Below are 21,472 nucleotides of genomic sequence, written 5' to 3' on the forward strand. Positions count from 1 at the left end.
GACACGAAGACACGCGCGCACACGCACATACAAACACACACCCACACACACGTGCACACACACACGCGCGCACCCAAACACACACACGCACCCACTTTCTCTGTCGTCCATTCGCTCACAAGCGCACGCAACTCCAACCAAACTAATAGTTCTGATGGTGAATAAGATTAGGTCATTGTCACCCTAAAAATCCCCCCGTGGCGAGAGAGAATCGTTCATTGAACGGGAGCTGATTTGAGAACAGAGGTGGCTTGATGTGATGCTCTAACTTCACTCTTCAGAGTCCATTGGGTCCCATTGTCTACTCCTTATTTAAAAATAATCGGAGCCCCTCCATGTTGATCCATAATAGATAACATAGTTGTCGAGGAGCTCTGGAATGAATCAAAATCTCCACATTCCCAGCCCTGCTCACCCCCCTCGTCCCCCCCCCGTCCCTGTGGTCTATTTCAGTGGAAATCCTGAAACCGTCGAAGTATTTCTGACCGTATACCAAATCACACCCCTCCTTCGCCTTCTGAACACACAGGCCTGAATATGCGTTGATACTCCAGTCCCTCTTTACAGATCGTACTTTAAACAGCCGTGATCTGCGAATAAACACAGCCAGTAAACAATGGAGTGGAGGCCGTGCCCACGTATAGGCAAAGTACACACGCACCACCAAATTGCAGAAGTGTAAACTCAGGACCTCACAGCTCTGTCAATTTACACAGACATTCAATTCATTCTATTAATTTTAGACATATAATGGTAAGCTGATTTTTTTATAGCACACTGATCGATATCTGTGTAAAATAATCATTTTTTTTTTAACTAGCGGGGCAGTGAAATCTTTGCTTTGTGCTAAAGTCAACAGTGACAGAGTTTGAGCTCAAATAAATGCCGTGATGTCTGGAGCCCTTTGCAGAAGGCAGACGGCAGGGGCTCTCCGATGGGCTTCCGTGGCTTGCCAACAACAAGCATCGACTGTTTTTGCACAGGTATGGACGCATTTCTATTCTTTAGTTTTTAAAATATGTTTCCGATTTAGCCATTTCTAGTGTGTGTAGGCCTGCTTTGCAGCGGCACTGATGCTGCATGCTTTCCAAAGGATGAGCTGAGAAAGTGTCAAGAGTGCGTCGTTATTGGCTTTCCACAACAAAGGGTGGTGCGAAGATGATTTGCAGGTTGTGATGGAAATTGCCTGCTATGGTTTCTTCTGTTTTTCCGTGAGGGAAGGGGCGCGCATTGAGCGGCTGATTGGCATCGGGGCTGATCCATTGAACAGTGAAATGCAATATTGCGATCAATCGAACCCCACCGGCTTATTCGGGGTGATGGACGTTTTTAGGAGGTCATTTTTTAAAAAAAATGCATAGGGCTACAATTGCATTAATATTTGTGTTTTGAAGAATTTATTTTCAATTGACTAATCTTTGAACGTATTCATTTCAATGAGATAAAAGCAACGCTCTCAATATTAATTGTGGATTTATTTATTTTTGGATGGGCCTTGGTCAAAATTGATTTTTCCTCGATTCCTGTAAATCTGGCCTCTTTTTAGAGCCGTTGTCTTTTTTGGGATTATTGTATTATTAATATTGTTTTTATTATTATATTATTATTATATTTATATATTTTTATTATTATTAGGCCTATTATTATTATTATTAGGCCTATTATTAAGATTCGATTATTACAAATATTCATAGACATGTAGGCTATTAATATAATGCATTAATATTATGACTTTAATAATCATATTACATAATCATTCATATGTTACTATTTTCCTATTCAAACTTTTGTTTTTGCTGTTGATGTAGGCCTAGGCCATCCTTTTTTGGCAACCGCTATTAAGATGCTATTTAACGCTATTTCATTTCAATGCTAATGTTTTTTTTCGCGCAAGAATCGTGCAGTTAAGGGTTCAATCAAAACATAGAATAATGAAAGCCCTGGGCATGCTTAATTCACTTGATTAAACAAGTGCATCCCGACTTTGCTCTGCACCCGATCCGCCGATAGATGGGATTACCTCGGCCAAGACCCCCTCCAGTGCCGAGCGAAATGGGAATGGCCTTTTGGACCTTTGCAGGTTCAAATTCAACCAACCCCAATCTGCACCGGACGCCCAAAAGGGCAGAGAGAACACGGCACATCTGTGAGGGCCAGTCATGAATAACCAACTTCTGCCTTTCTTTAATAAGATATAGGCCTATAACCAAGACCGACATAGGCCTATGTGCCTTTAAGGGGATCTTATAGAAATAAAGTGAAATGTGGGCCCCCTTTCAAGCTAGACTTAGTTGGGGTGGCCTAACGTGCACGGGCCCACATGTGTGCCCGCCGGGTCTACTTCTGGGTTGCTAGAACAGGACCAGATAAAAGTTGTATGTGTCTTTGGGCTCAGTCTCAACTTCAAGCAAGCTCGTTTGTTGTTATGGTAACAGAATGAGGGCTGGCCTGGCTTGTTGATCCCTTTACTCCGCTAACCTGATTTCCCTGTATATCTCAAAAGTCATCTTATTTGCATATTTGTTAATTAAGGGACCGACATTTCGATCTTTCTTCGTTTCTCCCAGGAACACAATGAAGGCTTGCATATGCAGAAAGCCGCCTGGGAAAGCGACTAAAGCTATGCGCTTGAAACATTATTGATAGCATCGTTGCTGAAATGCACACGACTGAGGCCTTTAGTTAGGCCTAGTCGTCGATTTATACGTTAAATATCAAGGGAAATTTACATTTTTTGATAATGCATGCAAATTACGCTAAATTTAATTAATTGATTAAACTAATCATTGTTTCCAAATATATGGACAGGCCCGATCTAGGCTTTTTGCTAAGTTATGGCCATTTCTGTCTCTTCAATGGATGTCAGGAGCCGATAAGCCCGTGTGTGCTTGCACCACTAGTGGTGGCTGTGTGAAGCCTGCTGGAACACCCAAGTAGCGCGCGGTCTCCCGGGTGATGGCGGGACACCAGGCGAACGAGCTGTAATTCTGTCCCAGCCTATTGCAGGGGTGGGACCGTCCACAGTAGCGCGACTTAACTCCTCTTTCACCAGAGATACTCCTAATCCCATATCTTAGCAAGGGAAGCTGCTATCCCACAGTATATTAAGGGACAACAAAGTCAAATCTCAAAGCCACCCATGGTTTCTCAGCAGTTAGGCAGTCACGGTTTACACGCAGCGTGTCCAACCACCCTGCGTCAATTAACGAAGACGTTTGCCTCCCTGTGGCATAGGGTACAACTAGTTGTGGACAGTTATATGATCAAAGTGATTTATAGGCCTTGTTAAAAGAATATCATTACGTAGTACCTTTCATTAGAGTTAGGGAAAATGTGTTTTTTCCATGACCCTTCTCTGGTAGGAAGTAGCAGTGTTTCTGTAACATTAAGGCTTTAATAGCCTATACATTTCATTTAAATTGTTTTTAATTAATACCCGGCAAGCGTTGAACTTTGTATCCTACCGCAAGAGCTAATAACAAATAAAGCAGGTTATTTGCTATGTTTTTATTGCATAGCCTATTCCCATAGTTAGGACTAATTTCTTTATTCAGCAGTTTTAGACTCAACAAACGATACGACGATTATCCAGGTTATGTGAAGGCTATTTGAAAAAGTAATTAATAATATATATATATATATATTTATATGTATAGGTATACATGACTCTTTTAACATAAAAGATATAAACAGTTCAAATCTTTATAAAACAGCATTACATGGGAAGCCATAATTATTTAGCTTGAACATTAGAAAAAGTGTATTGTAAAAGAGTAAATTATGATTTATTATTTATCTTTTAAATATATTGTAGGCCTAGCCCTGAGTGTGAACCAATGCAATTTTGTCTGCTTAACAATGGTTACTTGGTTGTTGTATTATTATATATATTTATTTTGTATGTCTTTCTTTCAAATGATTTGGATTAAATAATCATTATCTATGAAAATTATCCTAGGTCTATGTCTAATTTCGATTTCTCTAAGATCATTTATCTAAGAGCATCGGTTCTTTGAATTGTTTGTATACCAGGCCTGGGTGTGTGTTTGCTGTATTATTTTGATGGGAGTGCAGGCAAGGTGGGAATGCGGCCACTGGCTGTGATGTGTCTGAACTCCTATGACACGACTCTGTGAGATTCCTTCTCATAATTCAAACTGCATGAAGCGATGAAGCTGAAAGGGAGAGGGACAAAGCAGGAACAGAGAAATGGAGGGAAATAGAGAGAGAGAGAGAGAGAGAGAGAGAGAGAGAGAGAGAGAGAGAGAGAGAGAGAGAGAGAGAGAGAGAGAGAGAGAGAGGGGAGGAGGAATAGGTGAAAATTATGTCTGCATCAACAATGACCGTTCCTTTAGTGAAGGTACATTTGGGCCCCTAGAGGTTTGGGCCACTGCAAACCTGACGGTCTGTGTTTGCTTTGCTTAGGTCATTCATCATGCAGGGAGGATTCCATCCTCACCCCCCCGCCCCTCATCACAGAGCCTCCATCTAGCAATTTGTTTCTGAATAAAAAATGTGATCATGATTGCTCCGGCGGAAAAATACGAGGAGAGGGAAATTCAAAATCAGCGTCTCTCCAAAGCCCGGGTGCTCCGTCTCGGTATCGATCAGCAACAGATCAAATGGATGAGGGGAGAGGCCGGGTGTCATTCCCCTGGTGTGTGGCAGTGAGGCTGAGCCACCCGCGCACAGGACAAGATTAGCCCCTTAGAAGGAACGTGACGATCATCATGAGATAATACACGTATGATCAACAATGCAGGAAAGTGCTCTTTCCGCCCCATCAAGATGAAAGATGCACCAAACAGGAAATTAGCAATTGGCTGGGCTGACAGCATAACATGTTTCTCCCTTTCTTGTGCCGTATGTTGGTATTTGCATGTTGGGCGTTAGTGTGTATAAGAAGCACACGTACACGCACACAGATAGCACACACACACACACAAACAAATTATATGCATGCATTTTGTTCTTAAGTTTTCCATGACATCTCTTTCACTTTCTTATGACGATGTACCTATTGTCAGTCGCTTTGGATAGAACCTCTTCTAAACGCCCTGAATGTAAATGTGAACGTACTCTGCTAGCCTTTGACATCCCGCCATACGGCAGCAGCCCCTGCCAGGCCCCGATCAGGTGATCAGGTGATGCGCGCGGTGTCCTCCTCCTGTGTGATTCCCCTTGAGGCGTGCTGCGCCTGCGTGAATAACACAGTGCCACAGCCCCTGTCTGACCCCTACCCTCCGCGGTGGCAGGGAACATTCAGCGGCACATGTCCACAGCGCCGACGCCAGCTTCCTTCCAATATCCCACCCTTTCCCTCCTTTCAAACGGCTCCGGGAAGCCGGGGCAGGGCCACGCCAGCCAATCATGGCGAAGGACACTCAAGTCATTAAAAGTTAATGAAACCTATAAACATGGTCCGCCAGTGATTCATTTAAACCCCCGATCCAATCTCCTAGCCCAGCCAATGCAAACAAGCCTGCACGGCCCCAGTGTGGTCGTCGGAATAACAAACTACGCAATATTTTGTCCTGCACATGTTCCCTCTATGCAGACAGCGGCGGTGTGATAGGCTATTTCACAGCGGCACTTGTTCAATTTACTGAATGCCAGAATGGTGTTATGCAGAGGTGAATTCTGTAATCTGCGTTAGAGTTGAATTTAATGCCTTTCCTTTTACAACGGGGCTGCTTGTCGGGAATGGTCGCAATAGATATGCCCTTTCAACATTCATGAGAATCACTGACATTCAAATAATGTGCTCATTTTAATACCGCGTGAGCGAGAGCCAAATCAGTGTGGGGAACTGGTGTTTGTTCTGCCCCATGGTTATACGAGTGTCGAGAACGGTTCCGTGATCCATGCAGATTATGGCTATGGTTGAGGTTTAGGGATGGCCTTTTTTTTGACTAGGTCCTCTCTATATGTCCGTCTTTGTTTCTTTGGTTATGGCATTCATCATGGTTTCAGGTGAGAATTTGTGATTGACATCACTTCCCTGCTTGTTGCACCACACGCCCTAAATGACACGCCACAATAAATCCGATCACAACCAATCAACAGCCATGAGGGGTCCTTGTACAAGAGCCAATAAAGCAGGAGTTAAGTGGTCGAACAGCAACCCCTTCTGTTTTAAAGACTTCCATCCCCCCCCCCCCATCCCTCCCCATGTCCCCCACATATTTTTCCTTGGGGGCCATTCAAATTACATTGCACCCAACGGGTATCACCACTGTCAGCCCTCTAATTAATTCCCATAGCCGGACTTGAATCAAATTAATCCCCATTTTAATCCTATATAAATGGCAATGTCGTTCATCATGGAGAGGCTGAGGCTCGGTTGAAGGATCGGGGGGATGGTGTCGAAAGGGCTGTTGAGCAGATTATGGTGAGGGATGAGGGCGGTGAGGTCCACCGACGCCGAGTGGTCCCTTGATACACACTATTTAACCCTCGCCTGCACCACAGTGACAGAGCCGCATGCAGCCACTGCCATTTAATATCCGTTCAGATTAAGGAGTCAACAGGAAGATTTATTGTTCTTATCGCCACGACGATGCACCGTTACAATGATACAACATGATAGAGAATAAAATCTAAATTGTATGGCAGATTCAATTGTCATGCATCAAGTATTTCTAGGGATCTTTTAAGGGCACAGCAATGAAATGTATTGGGATTTGATAGACTTCACATGACTTGCGGTCACAATGTCGGAAACAGTTGCGTCTGTATATTGATGCAAATAAAACTTCATGCATCCATCGCATGCAAACTAAGGTTTGCATGTCAGCTGCAGTCAATTTTGTTTATGATGTTGTGATCAGGGTTCTGACCGCTTTATGTTATTATTATAGTTCCGTTTATTCAAAGATAGTTTGCTAAAGGACTAATCTATACAAACACGATTGTGCCACAGTGAAGCATTACCGGTGTCTTTTAAATGCAAATATAAGTATTTGTATAAAGGTCCAGATGGCGGCTCGAGCAGCAGTTATTGACGCGTGTCTCTGTAAAAATTGGTACTGACAGAACTGTGAGAACTTGTGTTTCATTGCCAGTGCTTGTGTGATGATAGACGGGAAATGAGAAATACCACCTGCTCATTCACCACTAGCGCGATGACACTATGTCTCTGCGTTCTGAGGAGGCGTACGAGAGGGAGTGCTGTCTGCGACCCAAATGTGTCCTGTGTAACGTTAGAATATATATTTTTATATTCAGAGGAAATACAGCAATATCACAATTTAACCAGTAAAGTTGCATCTTCCTTACATGGATTCTGTTTCAAGGCTGTCTGAAAAGGAGTGGTCCGCCCTATGTTTTTTGTTAACTTGGCTGCGGAAACACATTTTGCATATATTTGCCGCGGTTGTTGACGCAAATTTAAGAAGCAGTATCTAAAGTTTGTAAAAGTAAAAGGTGGCGAGGGAGGCATCTGAGGATGGCAGACTGTTCTGAAGTAAGTTTGGCAGTTTGGTGGATTGGTTTGGTGGCCGTAAAGCCTGGTCCACCAAATGTCCCCAAAAGCTATGGTTTATTGACGCATCTGTAAGCCTACATATTTATCTGCCAAGCTTGGCTCGTGTATCTACCTACTGTTGTGGAGAGCTTGAGGAAAGGCACACACACACACACACACACACACACACACACACACACACACACACACACACACACACGCACAAAAGTTTTCTGTTTGCCTTCATTCTACCAAATCCTGGACAGCCGTGTTACAGCCCATCACTATTCATACCATTGTGCTGTCACAACAACTAAAGGCATCATTTGTGTCGCACGATCTCATCTTGTATGTATCCACTACCAAATGTTTGGCGACTGGGAGTGGCATTGGTGGCGGCTGTATAATTTGGTAGGAAACATTTTACCGAACATTTGGTGCTAAAAAAAAAAGAAACGCCGGCATCGGCCCCAAGGCTTAAAGCAATTAATTCAGGATCCTGACATAAACTCTCCAATCCTTTGACAGCTTGGAGCTGAAATAAAAATGCTAGTTCTCCTGGGAACGGCAGGAGATAGCCGGCTCTTTTCTGGACTGTTTGCTCACTGGCCCTGAGAGCAATCTTCCCCAGTCAGAATGAAATGCAAGGACACAAACAATGTACCGGCGAGAGAATGGGAGATGGGGAATGAACAGTTTGGACTATTTGCTCAGCAGAAGGGCAGCCACAATGGCTGGCCCATGGCTTTCCCATGCATCAAGCCTCTTAGTGCTAGGCCTCCCTTTGTTGGCTGTTTTCTCCTTCCCCAGGCCAGATAAGAGGCCAGCTGCCCTATACTTTTTAATTCCCCCCCTTTCAATACCCGCCCATACTGTATGGTCATTTATCGAAGGATGCCACGCCGTTGTTGTCGGCCGAGCAGGTTATCGGAGTACGCATCTTCGGTCACCTACGCATGTGCGCTCGTTTACGGGGTCCGGGGCCCAATCGCTTTAACAAGAAAGGCCAGGCTGGAGGACGGGGAGGGGAACAGCGCCTGACCCTTCCTTTCTTCTGAGAGGAGGCAGCACAAGTCAAGCACAGAGTGCGATTACGATACCAGAGGGCTCTTTGCATGTGCCGTCGCTTTAGCATCTCATTGGTAGAGAGCAGGGACGCTTCTAGAAAGGAAAAAAGGACAAAGAAAGAAGGCCAGGATTGAAATTGGGTGGTAGAGCAAAGCCCAACGTGTGGTAAATAGTAAAACGCCGCCATTTTAAGCTACCGATGGCAGAACACTCTGAGAGTGGCGGCCCCGGAGTGGAATACTGTTGGGAGAAGGCACTTGAAGAAGAAATGAGATGTGGCGTTTATATGACCTAATGACAACTCCAGTCAGAAGAGCAAGCAAACACGGCGGGTTGTAGTGGCTCTAGTGAAGGCATGGCTCCATATTGTGCCCTCTTTGTTTTGGTTTTGTCGGTTTGCATTTGGATTTAGGTTGACTTTGTTCTGGTTGTAATGAAGCCCTATTCTCACTACGGTGTTTGTATTGTGTCTCACGTTGACTTGCTGTTTCGACTCGATGTAAAAGATGACTCGGGAATATATAAAAATAGATATTAATGAGATGTAATGATAATGTCTAAAGGCATGTTTGAATAGACAGCAAACCAATAAGTGCATGCAGACACAAACACACAAACAAATACACACACAAAGACACACACATAAACCCATCCCCCTCTGCAAAGGCTCCTGGTTGATTTCTACTAGTCGTGTGCCATTATAAACAGTGAAAAACAAAACTAAGAATTTGGTTCCATAGAAAAGCTATCACTTTTACTACTTAGTAAAAATAAAAAAACGAACAAAAGGTCAGATAAAACGATAAATAAATCTATACATTATATACATTTACACATTTTATAGACATACACAGATTTCAAGTGGCATTGATTTTAATCAGACAGCCTTTGTACAATTTCACAACAACTCAACGACTAAGCCCTTAATCTATGAAAACATATTTTAAACTGAGATGCTGTTGCAGGAGAGGATGGGATAAGCCACGTTCCTGGAAAGCGGTTCTTTATATGAAATCATACATCGTCTCTAATGAAAAGTTTTTGTCTTTATCATCATAAAAAATAGATATTAAATCATCCGGGTGCAATGCCTTGTTCTTCTCCAGAAACAATAGGAGTTTGTTTCCACCTCTAACCTGCTTCCACCGTCGAAGCCAACGTGTCAAAGATCAGGTGGGGCAGGATGAATAGCTCTGCTATTGCGTGGCCTGGGAGAGCCAGGGCAGTCTTCTGGGTGGTGCTCCCAGCTTCACGCCCCGCCAGCAGTGAAAAAAAGCGGAGAAAAGGGTTCGAGCCATTTCAACACTGCTTAAGGTTGTCTACGGCCGTGTAATTTATGAGTTGAGAGGACTTGGTTTTTAAGTTCACTACAACCTACAATCTGCGGGCATTTAAGGGTGGAGAACAACCTGTGAGTCATAGGAAACTTACAACACACCTCCCATTACCTCAGGCGCTATCAGTTTTGTGGAAACCTGTAGCATTCTGGCCGGTAAAAGGATTTTTTAAGGTGCTCCATGTGGATTTCATGAAGCTGTGTTGTAGATGTGATGCGGCGCTTAATGTGTTTTGTGACCTTGTTGCAATTTTAAGGTTGAGAGACTGTGACCAGGGCGTTTCCATGTCCATGGCGCTCAGTGGGTGGTCATAGGTACGACCTGTCAGTCAGGAAGATGGATTGACAGGCTTGTGGTTAGCCTTCTGGCAAACTGTTCAGAGGAAATGGTACCTCCTCAGTAAAGTAAAGTGTGTAAATGGCCCTTGTGTTTGCAACAGCAATGCTGACGTTATTAGGAAGGTTGTAATTACTGTTAATATAGAGTGCCCATATTTTACAGGTTCAGCCTGAGGTCAGTATAGGCAACTGGATATTTCGTGTCCACACCGGCAAGAAAGACGGAAACACTCTGAGAAAGTCAGTCGTGTAGACATGCAAAATGATTCATTCTTAAAAACTAGTTTAGTGGAATTGATTGTCTTTAGGTTGTTTTTGAGAAATATGCCTGTGTAAAATAAGGGTAACTATCACTCCCTTTTACAGCTTGTCTGGTAAAATTTTTAACCAAATAATGAAAATTAAATGAAACCAAACCAAATGTTGTTATTAAGTATATCAGGAGTAAAACATGTTCTGTCAAATAAAGTGCACAATATAAATACAAACCCAATGACAGCATTTTAAAAGCTTGGAGAAGCATGCTCACATTTCTCGAAAAAGCACAAACAACATAATGCTCCATCATTTGTAAAACAACAGGTGAAGGTTTAACTTGTTTATTTTATTTTAGGCCTCAATTAATTTCAACAAATACAAACTCGAAAAAATTCTAACACCTTCTTTGTGCCATTATTATTGATAAACATTGTTATTTCATTATTAATAAACATTGATTGCCTGTTAATATTTAAATAGAGTATTGCCACGGGATGAAATAGGCCAAATTAACTATTATTTCTAAAAGTATTAAAGGATTTAAGTTTCTTGTTTAAGCAAACAACAAAATAAAACATTATGATAAGATTTAAGTTTCTTGCTAAAGAAAACAACAAAATAATATAATTTTATTAAAGAAAATTATAATTATATTGTACAGAATTACAAAAAAGCCTTCTAACAATATTAATATGAATTGGTTACACAATCATAATTGCATGTAATTAATTAGCATTAAAATACTGAATCCAATGCAAACATGTACAATTATAGTTGTGTTTAAAGGGAGGAAAGCAAGTCATTAATATAGATTATGGTTAATTATGAAATTGAACTGTTTTAATAAAACCGATTTAAGGATTTTCTTAAAACCAGTAAACAAATTGTTATACTTCAAATGTTTCTATTAAAAAATAGCATAAAAAAAATACATAAAAATATCTTTGAAAACAATATAAATTTGTATTTTAATACACTATTTACCTAATTCACAATACGTAATCTGTCCCTCAATTAATCGTCCACCATTTAGCAGTAAAAACGACCCAATCCGACAGAGTCTTCCTTCAAATGACCTTTCCTTGCCAATGCATGGATGTCAGCACCCTGTAAACACCTCTGACACACATGCTTGAAGGGGCTAGGCGAGTCCGCTCCACATTCCTGGCTGTCCTGCATCGAGGGCTCACCTCTGACGCCAGGACGCCAGTCTCCCACGCTCCCACTGACTGTGGGACTGTACCCAGTACCCAGCGCATACTCCCATTTCATCCACATTATTGTTTACATTGTGTGATCTCAATATTGAATCTTTAATCTAACAAAAAAGGTAACTCTAATTATTAATAATGGATGTAATTATATTATATATTAATAATCTATAATAATAATATCCTTAATAATTAACATACTCATTACAGTGAGAGTCATTGGTAAATGCTTTTCTAAGGCCGTTTCTGGGGACGGATCTCAGACCCGAAGGTTTGCCCGTGCTGTAGCTGAACTTCAGAGGGGAGGCTGCACAGATCCTGGGCCATAAACCAGAAAGTGCGAGGGGCGGACTTCCACAGTTGTCCCTGTTTTCTTACCGATATATTCTTCCAAAGAAGAACTCATTCTCCACTGCAGGATGGAGGTTTCAAAATAAGTTTTTAACTCATGTATTTCTACATCGGGAAGGCTGCATTGCAGACAAATACCGTTTTAAAAACGTCTTCCTATGTTTTTAACAAGGTTGTATTTTAAACCTTTACCGACCCTTTGTCTAAGGGCCTTGGTGTCCGTCAAGGTCGTTTAGCTTCTCTTCCCGCCAGCTATACGGGAAAATGTTTAGTCTACCAGTGCTGGCCGAGTTTCCGCTTGCTGTCGGCCATGGAGGGAGTCCGACAAAGGGATACCTGGATCCCAGATTTACGGTCAGCTGTATGACGTTTGTTGTGGTTGCGCCGGTCAGGTTGTCTCCAGTAGAGACCTAACCCGTGTGTCGCCAGTCCACAGATCCCCGCCCCCCAGCCACACGATTGGCGGAACTACATTTGAAGCGAGCGAAAAGGAAGCGCCCCGCTCACCCAGATTTGAGCTCATCTGCCATCAGACGAAAGATGTTAATCTAAAGTCTGATTTGCGAGACTACCGGGGACAGACTTTCAGACCCCCAACCCCACCCCCTGCCCACACACACCCCCCCACACACACAAACACACACACACACACACACACACACACACACACACACACACACACACACACACACACACACACACACACACACACACACACACACACACACACACACACACACACACACACAAGTAGATGTGTTTTAAAATGCAATGGAAGCACGCTCTACCAGGATCTGGGATTTTGGGAATATAATTCCAGACCAGTGCTTATCGGCACACCCAGACTGTTTGAGTGTTTTGAGATGCGGGCTCCCTGAGGACAGATCGACGGCGTCCTGGCAGGACTGCATATCCAATACATGGACGGAGGGGATTCATGGAGGCTGTGTCTCTTACAAACTGCTCGACGGAGGGAGGATCCCCCAGCGGTGCACACATAGCCGGGGAAGGTCCGAAAACATACGAATGAGGCTCACAGCCATAACAACCAAGCATGCATGCATGTATGCATGCTCACAGAAGGACACGGATGCAATGCACACAGTGGCGTGCGTGCGTGTGCATAGGCCTGCTCAGAGGCGGCTTAGACGAGCACACACACACGCACACACAATGCATATTCAACTTCATGTGCGTGCACACAAACATGCAATCAGAAGCATACACGTACACACACACACACACACGCATACACACTGAAACTCTCTCTCGTACACACACACGCACGCACGCACGCACGCACGCACGCCGCCCGCCCGCCCGCCCGCCCGCCCGCCCGCCCGCCCGCCCACGCACGCACGCACGCACGCACGCACGCACACACACACACACACACACACACACACACACACACACACACACACACACACACACACACACAAACTGACTCTTACTTACTTGCTTATGGCTGTCCATCGTATTCGATGATGACGTTAGTTATTGTGGGGGGTTGCGTTGATGCCATTTCATGTGGCTAACTGACTCAGAAACACACACACACACAAACACAAACGGACTCACACAGAAACACAAACACAAACTTACACACACACACACACACATGCACACTGACTCACACAGACAAAGTGCACCTCTCAGTCCCGGGTTGTGACCGGCCGATGGCATGGCCCAGGTATGTCAACTATGTTTGCCAAGCCATCCATCAGCCACCTTCCCTACTGAAACAGGAACCTTTGTTTAAAGCATACAGTTGTTAAGCCCATCCTTTTGACTCAAGTCAGGCTAATTTATTTCCTTATGGCCGAGGCAGGAGGATTTATCGGCACCTATGTTTTGGACTCTTTGTCCTCCACTTGTTGTGGGCTGCCCTGTGTTTAGTGTGTTGGGAGGAGGGTGAAAAGAAAAAAACGGGTAGTGAGAAAGATGACGGCGGGCTGCGGTTTGAGGACAGCCATGGCTCTTATCGTCTGTGACCAGGGTTAGCAAATAAACGCACGGCGGTGGACGTCAAGCCGCACGTGATTTATAGCGACGTGGTGTTCACATATGACCCGCACCACATGGACGCTTCTGAAAGTCCTTTGATAGCCCTGTATAAGGGAGCTTTTGTAATTGAAAAATATATATCGACATGTTTTGGTACTGTTTTGGGTAATATTTTGACCTGTCTGAGCACAATACATTGGAGGACAGTGTCCTGATTGCAATGTTTAAACGTTTTGTGTGTAATTTGAATTTACTATACCATACTACAATTCTATAATATACTTTATCAACTATTTCAATAACTATGCCTCAATATTACAATTTTCAGTTGTTGTTAAATATTTGCTGCTGTAGTACAAAGTACAGATTTTGCAGCAACTTGCATCATTTAATCGCTGGCAGATATCGTATCGTGAAACGATTCGAGGTAATCAGCCCTTGAGCAGGTTTTCTGACCCTGAGATTCAACCCTGAGAGTTATTCTGAGAATTATACAGAAACATAAAGCAAGAAAACCTGCCTGTGTTTGCCAAAGCACATAGTGAGTGGGAGTCTCTCGCTCCTCTCCACGGCACCACAACCTTCATCTATCTCCAGACGGGCCGCAGAGGAGAGCAGATATGGCTAAATGCGCTGTGTTAATGATTGACCTGCCGAGCACAGAGCATCCTGCGCTGAGTGCCCACTTTGCCGGCTCTTGTTCTGCGTTTCTTCAGCTCTAAATGTTTGTGGTCCCACCGTCCCCTCTCCAGATCCCTTACAGTACTTGTTAGCTTTCCGGGGGTGAGGGTGGGGTCAAGACTGAGTTTCAATAAAGAACCATTGGCATGCCGAGGTGAAGGAGAGATAAGAGTTTGTCTTGGGCCCTTTTACCGGGTTACAAGAATGGGCCTGTGTAAACTTAATTTCCCCTTAAGATAAATGCGGCCCTGCTTTGTGAGAGCGAGTTCATGCACTGCCTTTTTTTTGTCCTAAAGCCTTCTTTGACAGGCGTGAAATGAGTCTCCTACTTTCATTAACAGTTCAAGATGGAGGGTAAACTCCAGGTCCGGGGACTGTTAATTAATTATGGGCCGAGTTGACTTGTCCTTGGCTTTAAAGACTTGTTCAGTTTATGTTCATTTTTTGGGAAACTGGGTTAATAAAAATGTATGAAACTGCATTTTAATGTGTATTAAAATGCACGCTGCACTATGCGGCAGCTTGACTCAATTATGTTATAGTGCCCAATCAATAACTTTGTGACGATATTCCTGCAAGATGTTTTCAAAAGGAACTAATATAAAGAGAGAGCTTAACCTTGTGTGTTCTTCTTATCCTCTACAGATGTGCGGGGCTTTGATTCGATGGAAACTTTTCAATGGCGGCCCACCGTCTACTTTCAACACACTACTCGGACCTTAAAAGGCACTTTCCTGTTTGACGTACCTGGCTGCAATATGAAATATCAAAGCCTCTGTCAGTGTGGAGCTGAATGGGAACAAAAGAGAGGCCTCCATTAATGATTAACTGTTCTAAAAGCCCCGGCTTTTGTATTCCCATGGTGCCCGGGCTATCTTGCCGCCATGTGACATGCTCACAGCATTTTTCGAGCAGATTGGGGGAAAGCTAGTGAGCAAACACAGGTGCTTTGGAGCGGCGTTGGCGATGCTGTCAGGGACAACCACAAACAAGAGCAGCTATGCCTGGCTAAATGAATCCCCGCCACACCCCCCCTTCCCCCCTCCCCCCGCCCCGCCACCACCAGCCACACACCCGACCCCCGAACGCTGCAGTGCTAGCTAACTTGTTTGCTAGCTGCCTAGCTCTCGCATAAAGCCAAAGCCTCCCTTCTGGAGAGTCTGCCCCCTCCCCTCCTCAAACCCCGCCCCCCAGACACAGTCCAATGTTCACTACAGCTGAGCTCCACAACTTCTCACACCCTCCAAAGAAACAAACAAATAAACGTGAGGACTGCAGAGCACTTCTTTGAGGCGATGGCGTTTGCTGTGATCACGATTAGTGGGAGAGCAAACACATTAACGATGTTCCGGTTTACACTTTCCAAAGCAAAATAAAATGTCTTTCACTTCAAGTGGGGCCATTCTAGTGACCCCCCCAGTGACAAATAAAGCATATACGGGCTGGTTGATCTCTGCTTAAGAATTGGAAGCTAATAAAACACATTTTGTGATGGGTACCCCATCGGTACCTCTTAGCATGCAAAATACTCTCATAAATATCTGGAGTTTTTGTTTTTGTCCATGTTTCTTTTGTTGGAGTTAATGGCAAGGACATGTGTAACTAAAGTCAACCATCGCTTCCTACTGCCTGGCTGGCATAAAAGCGACTAGGGGGGTGCTGCATGTCGCACAACTTACGATAAGACCATCCAGATGATAGCCATGCGTTATCTTTACATGGCTTTCCGGCCGGGAGACAAATGAACAAAGTGTGATAACAGGAACAAAAGCTCAGCTCTTATTGGCTGTGGGCTTAATAGAAAAAAATTGTTTCATGGAAAAACCACAAAAGGTGCAGTTCATTTATTTTTTAATTTTCTCCATTGCCAAGGTCTCACGGTTTATCGCTTCCAATATTTATATTGACTTTGGTGGGAAATATGCTTTTGTGGGATGCAATTACCCGGACCTATAAAGCAGTTCTTACAAGTGGAAAGACGATAAAACGTGTTTCAGGAAAACACTTCAAATTAACCAGAGGGGGAAATGAATTCATAAAGGAGAGACAGAAAAGAGGGCAGAGAAAGCTAGATGGGAGCGCAGCAAGACAGAGAGACAGACATACAGACAGACAGCACAAAAGGGGGGGGGGGGGGGGGGGGGGGGGGGGACAAGAGACGGAGAGAAAGGAGAGGGAGAGAGAAAGAGAGAGAGAGAAAGGGAGAGAGAGGTCAAAAGTGGTTACCTCAGAGACGGGCTGATGATCAGTGAAGCACCACTTCTCTCTGGCTGGGCTTTTCCAGCCCAATTCTCCGTCTCTCAGAGGTTTGTGTATACTCAGGGAATCACTCACGGCCCGTGTTTGCTCCATTTCCCCAAAAATAATTGGAAAAAAATATGGTTGCCCTGACATGAAATGTTCGGCCGAGAAAAGAAAAAAAGAAGCTGATTATCCCCGTTATAATTGTAAGAATAAAGCATTTACATTTTTGAGCAACAGTGTCGTTTATTGAAGTCAGAGAGATGTGATTATAAGCTTTTGTTGACTGCACTATAATTAAACCAAAAGGAAAAATCCCCCTTCACATTTTTAGGTCAAGTTTTACCGCCTCAAACCTGAAGCCTGCCATCTTTATGGATTCTGCAAAGGTGACTGAAAATGGCGTGGATCTATTCATCCATTTCGGTCTCCCCCTCCGGTTTTCCTTATTTCCTCTGGCCAACCGCAGGGATTTACCCCGCGCCGGCCGTGAGCAGAGTCTGATCAGAGGAGTTACAAAGCCTCACTTTTAGGGGTCTTACTGTAATTCACCGGGCTGCTTTGTGAAGTGTGGGGGCCCGCATCTCAAGAGGGATTTGAGACAACATCTTTGTTGCGTCCTCATTGTCCCGCGCGCCAAAGTCGTCCAGCCCCCCCTTATTGTGGAGCGGAGCAAAACTCGCCTCAGAACCCGGCTCAATCAAAGAAAAGTTTTCCAGTAATGAGGTAAGACATGAAAGCTCATTGAAGGCGGCCACATGTTGAAAGGTCTTTTTGATCTCACCAGGGCACAATGGCCGAATTTGAAAAGAGCAAAGTGTGCTCTGAGCGCCAATGCGCCGCTTTAAACCTCTGGTCTTTTGACGGGCCTGCACCTAGAAAGAGAGTAATATTCCGTTGGGTGGAAAATGTAATTCATCCGGGATCGTCAGCTCTGAGGGGAGGGGCCCCGGGGCCCGTTATAGATTCAAGAGAGAGGCTAGCCTTTTACTCAAGGTTTTTGCCCTAGTAACTGCATGTGGTGATGCAGTCTTTTTTTCAAAATATATATCACGTTTATAACAGATCATTGTTCATTAAATATATATATATATATATATATATATATATATATACCATAGTTATTCTGGAGAGGTGTAAGATCGTGCCTAAGACAGCACAACAAAACGATTCGACGTCTTGTGATAAATAATTGAACCATTTTTAAAGGGTAAATAATAAATCCTGGTGAAGAACAGGGAAGATTTCCTCGAGACCGGATCTTGTTGGTTATGAAGACATATGAAAGCCTAAATGGGGGCTGGGACAGGCAGTCTGGGTCGGTAAAGGGACGACTCTGTCCGTAGTGTCTGGTAAACTATCTGGAGAGTTACCATCAGACAGCCACCTGCGCAGGGAAAACTGTCTCGATTTTTATTGCTTTCCGTTGATTGTGTTTCATTTAAGTGAGGCATTATCAAACTCATGTTGGGATTTTCCTTAACAAAATAATGTTTTAACCACATCTGTTATTGCCATACAGCTCACAATACTGCAAGGCGTGAACACAAAATTGCTCCTTAAGGAAAGAAAAGTCAATTCTACCTTGGTTTCATCTGCAGAAAATAAACGCATTGGATCTCTTTCTTTTGCAACGGCTGTGTTCTACATTGGATTTATAATAACTGGCCACGATAGGTGTGTGTGTATTTGTGTATGTGTGTATGTATGCATGCAATATTTAATCTTTGTATATATATAAATACTTATCTGAATAATAATTTACACTGATCTGTATAATAATCACTATAAAAATGTAATTACTAATTTAACAATTGTTTAAATCATTTTTGTATCCTTTTTTGATCAGCAGAAATCTTTTAAATTCAACAAGTTTTCTCCAAAACATATAAAACCTGCTATAAGCGCCATGCAAGAGTCACAAAAAGTTTCAAGGTGTTTCAACTCTTCCCCCCCCCCCCCCCCCCATCCAGCGTATCAGCTGCCCCCTTGTCTTCTGTCGGAGCCCCCCCACCCCCCAACCCGCCTTAATTCTCCGGGCGTCCGTCCACCGCCTGACGGACCCATTAGGCACCATTCACCGCTCCGCACGGAGATAAAGGCGGCGCTCAGGTAAACGGGGGTCGTGGGGGGGGGGGACCTGCACCCAATCAGCTCAGGTGGCCCTGCTGCGACCGGCCACAGTCATGCCTGAGTTCTGGTGAAAGGGGCCAGACACCTCCCCGCCCGGCGCGGCCCGCGTCCCTTCCCATTGTCCCGATAACCCCCGGCCCCCCCCCCCCCATCCATTCACCCAGACGTCTCCCTTTCCACACCGCCCACCAGCGAGCGGCCCGTGCTCCTTCTGTTATATTACCGTGGGCCGGGTCAATACGGATCAATGGGAGCTGCACAATATGGGAGGAATCATGAGGTGTGGGCTTATATACAAGGGACTAGATGAGCTATGAGTTCCTGGCGTTGAAATTGCACAGGCGACGCGAGAGGCAGCCAGTACACACGATACCAGTCGATAGAAGTAATATAAGTGTGTTTTCAAGGGGCGTCAAGGGTGTTTTTTTTTATTTTCCTAGTAGTAGAGCTTCTTTGAACATGAGCGAGAACATCAATAAAGATCTAGCGAAAAGAATATGATTTGTCTGAAATATCTTTGTTAAAGTGTGGCAAACAGGGTATGCATGAGTGATGTGCGTGGGTGGGTCCGTGTGTGTGAGACAGCTGCTGCCGAAACGCTCTCCACACTCGCACACACACACACACACACACACACACACACACACACACACACACACACACACACACACACACACACACACACACACACACACACACACACACACAGACACACACACACACACACACTCAGGTGGCAGCTGGGCTGGCTCACCTGCCATATTAATAATCCCTGACAATCCCTTCCATCAGCAGAGAGAAGGAGAGAAAAAAAGAGATAGAATAGAAGAACCAGGGAGAAAAGAGGGGGGGGGGGAACTGATGAAAGTAAAAAAGAAAAGAAAGGGGAGGTTGTGATGGAAACGAGGAAGAAACAAATCCATCACAGGAATATGTTTTTTAGGTGAAACCAGCCAAACGGATTGACAGGAAAGTGAGAGTCAATATAGTAAAAAACAAAATAAAATCCCTTAACACCAAAGAATAATATAATTTATAATACCGATAAAGCTTGTGTGATGAGCGGGGCCCAACATTTTAAATAAAGTAAATCCAAATTGCTTCCGATGGCCGTTTTCCAGCACTTGTGTCTGAGTGATCAGACAAGAGGATTGCTGGGCAAGGCTGAGGGTGATAAAGAGATGACAATGGAGATAAGATAAGGAGGCACTGTGGCGACTTTCTGATTGTGTGTGTGTGTGTGTGTGTGTGTGTGTGCGATTGCTTCTCCGTCTGTGTCTATCCTGTGCATGCCTGTATTTTACTGTGTTTCACGTCGATCCAGGGGTGCATGTTCCTGCTTGTACGTGTGTGTGTGTGTGTGTGTGTGTGTGATCGTACTCGCAAGTGTGTGTGAGTGTTAACTTGGCACCAGACCTCAGGCTAAGTGAGAGAGGGCCCTTGGGAGAGAAGCTAAGTGAGAGATACTGGGAGCCAGAGGAAGAGGGAGAGAGAGGGAGAGGGGGGAGGGGGGGGGGGGAAGGGAGATGGAGCGAGAACAATGGAGTGGGTGGAAAATGACAAGCCCAGTAAAACGAAGGCTTCCTAAAAGCACTAGGGCTGATGGATCAGGGGGCGTGGGTGAGCGTGGGGACGCGTTCCATGCAGTGGGGGGGGGGGGGGGGGGGGGGGGGGTCTTGGGTCCTACAGTACCTCCCTATCCATTAACTCTCAGAGGTAAACCGACTGCTAGCAAAACGGCTAGCGCAACGTGGCTAGCTTAACACGGCTAGTGCAACACTGCTAGTGCAACACCGGCTTGCTGACTCACAAAGACAGGCCCCAGACAGCGCGGCACGGCGGGGGGGGGCGGGGGCGTGTTCCCCCCCTCACCTGCGGACGACTGGCACTAAAGCAAGCACAGGACAGAAACGGTCATGAAAACGGACAGCACCCAAAGGAGAACACCTTCACGCACACTCTCAAGGAGAGATCGATCAGCGCAGGTGACCCGAGGAATGGAAGGTGATGAATGGTGCTTGATAGGCATCGGAGAATAGGTGAGAGAGAGTAAAAAAAAGGAACATAGTGCATTTCCTTCTCCTAGTTTGACTCATGTGTGGCCTTGTGACTCACTCCGGGCCCCGGAGTGTTGCTCAACCTGCTGCAGAGTCTACTTGTCCTTCCCTCTCCCCCCCCCCACCCCCACCCCGGTTGGGGAAGAAACGGGAAGAGGAAAAAACACATAAAGTATCTCTTTTGAGGCCGACCCGACAGCGGCCACCAGTGAGTGATCATCAATTTATGGACGAGGACACAAAACCAGGGACGGCCCCTGTGTTCAACGGGCGCCAGTCAATCCCAAATGAACTCTCTTTATGAGCCGGACTCTGGCTCCGCCAC

At 44.7% G+C, this 21,472-nt stretch overlaps 1 long non-coding RNA gene across 1 annotated transcript; it reads left to right on the plus strand.

Moving 5' to 3' along the window:
* Window positions 1-582: 582 nt before the first annotated feature.
* LOC115544325 (uncharacterized) lies at window positions 583-16,854 on the plus strand. Its single transcript, XR_003976839.1, has 3 exons — window positions 583-753; window positions 853-983; window positions 15,362-16,854. It is a non-coding gene; the product is annotated as an uncharacterized LOC115544325 (long non-coding RNA).
* The last annotated feature ends 4,618 nt before the right edge of the window (window positions 16,855-21,472 follow it).

Source organism: Gadus morhua, chromosome 5, assembly GCF_902167405.1.
Source record: "Gadus morhua chromosome 5, gadMor3.0, whole genome shotgun sequence".
NCBI classification, from domain to species: Eukaryota; Metazoa; Chordata; class Actinopteri; order Gadiformes; family Gadidae; genus Gadus; species Gadus morhua.